This window comes from Coregonus lavaretus (genome assembly GCF_964263955.1).
Source record: "Coregonus lavaretus genome assembly, contig: HAP1_SCAFFOLD_973, whole genome shotgun sequence".
Taxonomy (NCBI): domain Eukaryota; kingdom Metazoa; phylum Chordata; class Actinopteri; order Salmoniformes; family Salmonidae; genus Coregonus; species Coregonus lavaretus.
The window spans coordinates 30,001-39,896 of NW_028165980.1; positions in this window are offsets into that span (position 1 = coordinate 30,001).

Sequence of the window (9,896 nt, forward strand, 5' to 3'; positions counted from 1 at the left end):
AACAACAACAACAACAACACAATTAGACCCAACCAAATCATGAGAAAACAAAAAGAGAATTACTTGACACATTGGAAAGAACAAACAAAAAAACAGAGCAAACTAGAATGCTATTTGGACCTAAACAGAGAGTACACAGTGGCAGAATACCTGACCACTGTGACTGACCCAAACTTAAGGAAAGCTTTGACTATGTACAGACTCAGTGAGCATAGCCTTGCTATTGAGAAAGGCCGCCGTAGGCAGACCTGGCTCTCAAGAGAAGACAGGCTATGTGCACACTGCCCACAAAATGAGGTGGAAACTGAGCTGCACTTCCTAACCTCCTGCCAAATGTATGACCATATTAGAGACACATATTTCCCTCAGATTACAGCGATCCACAAAGAATTCGAAAACAAACCCAATTTTGATAAACTCCCTTATCTACTGGGTGAAAAACCACAGTGTGCCATCACAGCTGCAAGATTTGTGACCTGTTGCCACAAGAAAAGGGCAACCAGTGAAGAACAAACACCATTGTAAATACAACCCATATTTATGTTTATTTATTTTCCCATTTGTACATTAACTATTTGCACATTGTTACAACACTGTATATATACATAATATGACATTTGAAATGTCTTTATTCTTTTGAAACTTCTGAGTGTAATGTTTACTGTTAATATTTATTGTTGATTTCACTTTTGTTTACTATCTACTTCACTTGCTTTGGCAATGTTAACATGCGTTTCCCATGCCAATAAAGCCCTTAAATTGAAATTGAAATTGAATTGAAATTGAATTGATAGATAGAGATAGAGAGAAATTAAACATTTATATTTTACAGTAGTGCTTCGTACTCCTGCCATATTGCTTGCACTTATCCAGTCTTTTCAGATTTGTGCACATCAAAGGGGAAGGGGTTAAGAACTACAACCCACTTCTAGTTTTACCTTGAACTTGCTGTAAAGGCCAAAGAAGAGGGGCTAAATACGGGACTAGCTAAGAACAACAAGCCACTCCTAGTCTTACTTTGGCCTTTCTGTAGAGGCCAGAGAGGAGGGGCCAGACAGAGAGAACCCACAGGCTTACAGTCAGCATGGCCCAATGGAAGAAACTCACCACCTGGGGGAGACAGACACAGGAGCAGATCTTTACAAGAGCTCCAGCAGAAATGCAGATTCCATTGAATTGAGCCCTCAGTGAAATGGTTGCTGTATGATGGCTGCTAACCAGAAGTTAAATCCCAAATGTGACCAGGACAAAGTAGCCAAAGCATTTACACAGTGGGAGGGAACTGTACGAACTGAACCAGGTCTATTAGGGTTCCAAACCTGAAACACACACACATTTGTAAGGTTGATATCATCAAAATAAACACTTTGCTGGATTGACAGCGTGGTCAATGTAGTCAACCTTTTCTGGCCCATTGTGTTGCATGTGAATGTTTATATTTTTAAGCTTGGAAAAGAGACCCTTAAACCCAGACTTGGACCACACACCCACTCCACTGAATAGCAGGCTAGTGATTGCTTGGCAACACTTGCAGTTAGCCACGGATTCCTTCCAAACCACTCATTGTTGAATTTGCGATTTCCAACTTGTTGTGTGATGTTTATGTCCAATGGCCGATGAGCACCGGATTTGCCAGTAGATTGTCGACTTGATTCATGATGATGACTGGTTGTCTAGCTTGCTAGCCAGTATTGAAAAGGATTTGCCAGTAGATTGTCGACTTGATTCATGATGATGACTGCTTGTCTAGCTTGCAAGCTAATTTTGGAAAGTATGATGTTGACATGATGACATGTTGACAGCCCAATCAAAGCTACGGTAGATATAACGTGATTTGTGTTAATTTAATCTGTGGCCAATAACCTTGAGCCTTCTTGGATGGGCACTTCTAATGTAACTCTATGGCAGCACCTAAGGGGCTTGAATTCCGAGCTCTCCCCGTAGATTTTGCTGCTACACAGTGTCCCCATGAGTGACAGAACACTGAGCCAATCACGGCACAACTAGAGAACATTACCAACCCCTACGCTCCATATTTTCCGCTGGCTGCCCCACCACCACAGAAAGCACTAAGCTAGGCTGAAACACCTGCATTTTGGAGCTACCTGACTCAAGAAAGCAAAAAAGAGACCATGTTTGTATACAACTTTATTAACTCAATTATTTAAAAAATTACATTGTTTGCAAACTGATACAGTTGAAGTCAAAAGTTTACATACACCTTAGCCAAATACATTTAAACTCTGTTTTTCACAATTCCTGCCATTTAATCCTAGTAAAAATGCCCTGTCTTAGGTCAGTTAGGATCACCACTTTATTTTAAGAATGTGAAATGTCAGAATAATAGTAGAGAGAATTATTTATTTCAGCTTGTATTTCTTTCATCACATTCCCAGTGGGTCAGAAGTTTACATACACTCAATTAGTATTTGGTAGCATTGCCTTTAAATTGTTTAACTTGGGTCAAACGTTTCGGCTAGCCTTCCACAAGCTTCCCACAATAAGTTGGGTGAATTTTGGCCCATTCCTCCTGACAGAGCTGGTGTAACTGAGTCAGGTTTGTAGGCCTCCTTGCTCGCACAAGCTTTTTCAGTTCTGCCCACAAATGCTCTATAGGATTGAGGTCAGGGCTTTGTGATGGCCACTCCAATACCTTGACTTTGTTGTCCTTAAGCCATTTTGCCGCAACTTTGGACGTATGCTTGTGGTCATTGTCCATTTGAAAGACCCATTTGTGACCAAGCTTTAACTTCCTGACTGATGTCTTGAGATGTTGCTTCAATATATCCACATAATTTTCCATCCTCGTGATGCCATCTATTTTGTGAAGTGCACCAGTCCCTCCTGCAGCAAAGCACCCCCACAGCATGATGCTGCCACCCCCGTGCTTCACGGTTGGGATGGTGTTCTTTGGCTTGCAAGCAACCCCCTTTTTCCTCCAAACATAACGATGGTCATTATGGCCAAACAGTTCTATTTTTGTTTCATCAGACCAGAGGACATTTCTCCAAAAAGTACAATCTTTGTGCCCATGTGCAGTTGCAAACCGTTGTCTGGCTTTTTTATGGCGGTTTTGGAGCAGTGGCTTCTTCCTTGCTGAGCGGCCTTTCAGGTTATGTCGATATAGGACTTGTTTTACTGTGGATATAGATACTTTTGTACCTGCTTCCTCCAGCATCTTCATAAGGTCCTTTGCTGTTGTTCTGGGATTGATTTGCACTTTTCTCACCAAAGTATATTAATCTCTAGGAGACAGAACGTGTCTCCTTCCTGAGCGGTATGACGGCTGCGTGGTCCCATGGGGTTTATACTTGCGTACTATTGTTTGTACAGATGAACGTGGTACCTTCAGGCGTTTGGAAATTGCTCCCAAGGATGAACCAGACTTGTGGAGGTCTACAATTATTTTTTGGAGGTCTTGGCTGATTTCTTTAGATTTCCCCATGACGTCAAGCAAAGAGGGACTGAGTTTGAAGGTAGGCCTTGAAATACATCCACAGGTACACCTCCAATTGACTCAAATTATGTAAATTAGCCTATCAGAAGCTTCTAAAGCCATGACATCATTTTCTGGAATTTTCCAAGCTGTTTAAAGGCACAGTCAACTTAGTGTATGTAAACTTCTGAGCCACTGGAATTGTGTAAACAATTGTTGGAAAAATTACTTGTGTCATGCACAAAGTAGATGTCCTAACCGACTTGCCAGAACTATAGTTTGTTAACAAGAAATTTGTGGAGTGGTTGAAAAACGAGTTTTAATTACTCCAACCTAAGTGTATGTAAACTTCCGACTTCAACTGTACGTGACATGAATTAATGCCAAAATAACATGCAAAACAGGCAACAAAATATATATAATATATATATATATATTTTTTTAGCTAAACAGGTGGGGTTCAAAACAGGTGGTTCTCTGCCAAGTTAGAGCAATACTCCAATTCCCTACATCACACACACTGCCCCTATTGAGAGGTTATAAACTCAGCAAAAAAAGATACGTCCTCTCACTGTCAACTGTGTTTATTTTCAGCAAACTTAACATATATTTGTATGAACATAACAAGATTCAACAACTGAGACATAAACTGAACAAGTTCCACAGACATGTGACTAACAGAAATTGAATAATGTGTCCCTGAACAAATAGGGGGTCAAATTCAAAAGTAACAGTCAGTATCTGGTGTGGCCACCAGCTGCATTAAGTACTGCAGTGCATCTCCTCCTCATGGACTGCACCAGATTTGCCAGTTCTTGCTGCGAGATGTTACCCCACTCTTCAACCAAGGCACCTGCAAGTTCCCGGACATTTCTGGGGGGAATGGCCCTAGCCCTCACCCTCCGATCCAACAGGTCCCAGACGTGCTCAATGGGATTGAGATCCGGGCTCTTCACTGGCCATGGCAGTACACTGACATTCCTGTCTTGCAGGAAATCATGCACAGAACGAGCAGGATGGCTGGTGGCATTGTCATGCTGGAGGGTCATGTCAGGATGAGCCTGCAGGAAGGGTACCACATGATGGAGGAGGATGTCTTCCCTGTAACGCACAGCGTTGAGATTGCCTGCAATGACAACAAGCTCAGTCCGATGATGCTGTGACACAACGCCCCAGACCATGACGGACCCTCCACCTCCAAATCGATCCCGCTCCAGAGTACAGGCCTCGGTGTAACGCTCATTCCTTCGACGACTAATGCGAATCCGACCATCACCCCTGTTGAGACAAAACTGCGACTCGTCAGTGAAGAGCACTTTTTGCCAGTCCTGTCTGGTCCAGCGACGGTGGGTTTGTGCCCATAGACGACGTTGTTGCTGGTGATGTCTGGTGAGGACATGCCTTACAACAGGCCTACAAGCCCTCAGTCCAGCCTCTCTCAGTCTATTGCGGACAGTCTGAGCACTGATGGAGGGATTGTGCGTTCCTCGTGTAACTCGGGCAGTTGTTGTTGCCATCCTGTACCTGTCCCGCAGGTGTGATGTTCGGATGTACCAATCCTGTGCAGGTGTTGTTACACGTCGTCTGCCACTGCGAGGACGATCAGCTGTCCGTCCTGTCTCCCTGTAGCGCTGTCTTAGGTGTCTCACAGTACGGACATTACCATTTATTGCCCTGGCCACATCTGCAGTCCTCATGCCTCCTTGCAGCATGCCTAAGGCACGTTCACGCAGATGAGCAGGGACCCTGGGCATATTTCTTTTGGTGTTTTTCAGAGTCAGTAGAAAGGCCTCTTTAGTGTCCTAATTTTTCATAACTGTGACCTTAATTGCCTACCGTCTGTAAGCTGTTAGTGTCTTAACGACCGTTCCACAGGTGCATGTTCATTAATTGTTTATGGTTCATTGAACAAGCATGGGAAACAGTGTTTAAACCCTTTACAATGAAGATCTGTGAAGTTATTTGGATTTTTACAAATAATCTTTGAAAGACAGGGTCCTGAAAAAGGGAAGTTTCTTTTTTGCTGAGTTTATTACATGAGATTATACCTTATCGTCTGCACATACATTTTATTTTGCATCTCAGAGCAGTAACCACAGTACAGATAGTAGTTACTGTATAACAGCATTTCTGATCATATGTTTCTGTTGATTATGGTATTACAAAGATACTGTTATGGGATGTGGGTGACTCACCACAGAGTTGAGATGGAGGTACTCCAATAAGAGATGACATCAGAGGTGCTATGTCTGCCTGTAACACACATCTAGCCTCATACTGGGGAACAGATCACTGTTGCTTTCTGACTATTTTCAACACACAGAGGAAATACGTGGTTGTGACGTCATCAGTCAGGGCCAGATGCTGTGAGGATACATTGGTGAGGAGGCCACTCTGACACAGAGACACCAATAGAGACATCAACATCATGTCAGCATTATGACAGTGTTATACAGGTAGAACAACTGATCATCCCTGTGCCCAAGAAGAGGAAAAGTACATATCCCAGGCATGAAAGCTGCCAGAGCGCGTGGGGACATTGCTTACATTGCTATGACAGGCTCATTGTCCACCCTCCCTCCCAAAAGCCTGCAAGGGATGAGCGAGTCAATGGGTTCGTATCTTCAACCCCGCAGCACACACACACACAGTTACACACACCACCTGATTAAAGAGCCAAGAGCTTGAGAGGAACGTATATCTTCCTCAACGAGGACTTTCCTGAAGCTGTGCGCCAGAAGAGGAAAGAACTTATCCCAGCCATGAAAACGATAGTTACCGGAGTGTAACTCCAGTTCTATGAGTGGAGCGGAGCCCCATAGGGGAGCTCTGCTCCTATTGGTTCACCCTCTGCCCTAAGGCAGCATCAGCCTGAGACAAAATTATGCACACACCTGCAGCCAATAGGAGTACAGGTGTCCCTATAAGAGGGGATGCCTCCCCTCAATCAGCCTCCCGAGATATTTATCTTCAGCGAGACTAGAGAGGGTCGGCAGGGCCTTAAGTCCTATGGGGCTCTGCTCCACTCATAGAACTGGAGTTACACTCCGGTAACTAATCGTTCTATATCGTGGAGCTCCGCCCCATGGGGGAGCTCTGCTCCTATTGGTTTAAGGCGGAGCGTAGCGCTCCAAAATGTACTCCCTGCCGAGCCCAACACTTCCCATCGAAACGAAAAGGTCAGGCCTAGCAATGGCTGCAACCAAGTCCCGCAGTACTGCAACCACTGTATGACAATACAAGTGTCACAATATACTGCGTCATCGGATAAAAACCCGCCCCACCTAGTCCAATGGCAACACCCGTGACTAGTGAGTGGGCAGATCATCAGAATACGGGCCATACTAATCTGTACTAGCAGATAGATGGTACCTCAATATCCTGTCACAATCATACCGACCACTAATGGAATGACACAAAGTGTCACTCTACATTGCGTACACGGTAGGCCGCCTCACTCAATCAATGGAACCCCAGAGATTAGTGGGCAGATCCCAGAACATGACTCATACTAATCTGAACAAGCAGAGAGATGACGTTACATTCCGTCAAAATTGTCATGACCGGTCAAATAGTACCGTGTGGTACTCTGTAGCTCAATTGGTAGAGCATGGCGCTTGTAACGCCAAGATAGTGGGTTCGATCCCCGGAACCACCCATACGTAAAAATGTATGCACACATGACTGTAAGTCGCTTTGGATAAAAGCGTCTGCTAAATGGCATATTATTATTATTATTATTACCGTAACCAAGGTTACTACTATCATCCCTCATCATACAAATATGTCCTTCCATCAGAAGCGGAACTGAAAGAGACCTGTCTCCTCAGTCCTGCATTCCTCTCTCCTAGCTCAAGTCCTCCCCTCAGCCACGCTGAGTACAGACTGAGCCAAAGAGTTAGAAGACATATCCAAGAGATAGAAACGGATAAATGGAGACGGTGACGACCATGACGCCGCTGCACATATATACTCTACCCCTGTTCCTCTGAAAAGGGCAGTAGAAGCCGCTACTCCACGCGTGGAGTGAGCTCTTATACCCTGAGGCAATTGTCGCCCCGCTGCCTCATAAGCTGTCTCAATGCCTTCGCAAAGCCAATGAGACAAACGCTGTTTTCAAAGTGGTCTACCTAGTGCAGCCGCACCGTGACACACAAACAACTGAGGCAATGACCTAATCGCTGCTGTGCGCTCAACGTAACACGCCAAAGCGCGCACTGGGCACAGGCGATGGAGCCTTTCCTCACTCCTCTCCTTATGAGGAGGGGGAGAAAAAGCCCATAGCTCCACGGTCTGTGACCTATATGAGCTCTTAATAACCTTCGGCACAAATGCCAGGTTAGGACGTAACACCGCTCTGCTCAGATCGCCATTAATGGCAAGGCAGTCGGGTCTCGTCGAAAGAGCACACAAATCACTGACACGCTTAGCAGTAGTCAAAGCGAGCAACAGTGCCATCTTCATAGACAGCATCTTGAGGGGTATTTGATTCAATGGCTCGAACGGCGACTTACATAGCGCTTCGAGTACCAAAGCCAAATCCCACTGAGGAAGCGTGGCTCTAGGCATTGGCCTAAGCCGCCGTGTTCCCAATAAGAAATGTTTCACTAGAGGGTGGCTGAAGACATTGTCTCTGCCAAACCCTTCGTGACAAGCTGAAATCGCCGCTGCAAACACCTTAATGGTGGCGGGCGATCGCTGCTTATCAAACATAAACTGCAGGAAAGAGAGAACACTCTCAACCTGACAGCTCATGGGGTCTACACCCTGTGTGACACACCACTGTGAAAAGACGTTCCATCTACTGGCATACATCCTGGAAGTGGAACTGGCACGTGAACCCTGTATGGTCCTGATCACTGCATCAGATAACCCACGGCGCTCTAGCCTGTCCCTCTCAGGAGCCAAGCCTTCAGTGGTTGGCAGATTATGGGCAATTGCCCTATCGAACCCCCCACCTGAGACAATGCGTCCCGTCGATGTGGAATTGGCCAAGGTGGCGCAATCAACATCTGACTCATCTCCGCAAACCATGGAGCCCCTGGGCGATCGGGGGCTATCAATATTATTGACAGCCCTCCTGATCTCACCCTGGCTAACAGTGGGAGAATGCAGGACAGCGGAGGGACAACTCTCGACCACGGGTGGTGCGCAAAAATTTTGAGAACAATGTCCGGATGCAGAAACCACTCGTCGTCTCGAGGAACCCCTCGCGACATGAGGTCTGCTCCTACGTTCAAAGTAGCCCGGAATGTGTGCTGCTCTCAATGAGCGAAGGTGCTCGTGAGCCCACAGCCACAATTCCTCTGCCGCCCAGTGGAGAGCAGGAGACCTGACTCCTCCCTGGCGATTTATGTGAGCTACTGTGGTCCGGTTGTCTGACCAGACCAACACATCGCGACCCCGAAGGGTAGATGCGAAGTGGGTCAGAACCAGTCGAACCGTTTCCAACTCCAAGAGGTTGATGTGGCGACTCGAAAGAGGCCACACACCTCCTATCGCTTGGGTCTGACATGTCCCTCCCCATCCAGTCAGAGAGGCATCTGTAAACACTGGAATGTAGGAGGACACTTTGCCTATCGGGACTCCGTGCGTGAGAACGCGCAGGTTTCTCCAATAGTTCAGATCTGCACTGAGCGAGAGGGGAACCACCACCAACCGATGACGTTGACGCACTGGGTCTAGTCTTAGTTGGGCGAACCATCGCTGCATCCTGCGCATGCGCAGGAGTCCCAGCGGAACCACGGAATGGGCTGACGACATGAGACCCAAAAGTGACATGACCGACAGCGCCGTTACCGTGTGATTCGGACGACACTTCCTCAGGGCTAGCAACAAGGCTACCCTTCGAGGGTCCGAAATTCGAGCCCTCATCTTTACAGTGTCTAGCTGCAATCCCAGGTAGACATTCTGATGACTGGGCCAGGGGGCGCTCTTTTTCCAAAACACAGCGAACCCCAGACGTGTGAGATGAATCACTGTCTGTGTCGTGTGAGTGAATGCCAGCTCTGCTGACGGGGCGAGAACCAGTAGGTCGTCTAGGTAGGCTAGTAGCCTTATTCCCTGACGACGCAACAGTTCCAATGCCGCCTCCACACACTTGGAAAACGTGCGAGGTGCCAGGGCGTACCCGAATGGCATCCTTGTGTATTCGTACGCCACCCCTTGAAAGGCGAATCGCAGAAACTTCCTGTGACGTGGCTGCACTGGCACATGAAAGTACGCGTCCTTTAGGTGTATGCTTGTACAAAAGTCTCCTTTCTGGACACATTCCAGTAGACGTTTTGTCGTGAGCATTCGGAAGGGCCGTTTGGTTACGCTCTCGTTGAGAATGTGTAAATCCAATATCGGCCTCATTCCCCCCGTCTTTTTGGGCACCAGGAAGTAGGGCAAATACAGCCCTCTGTTCCTTTGCTCCTGGGGAACTACTGTGACCGCCTCCTTCGCCAAAAGTTCCGTA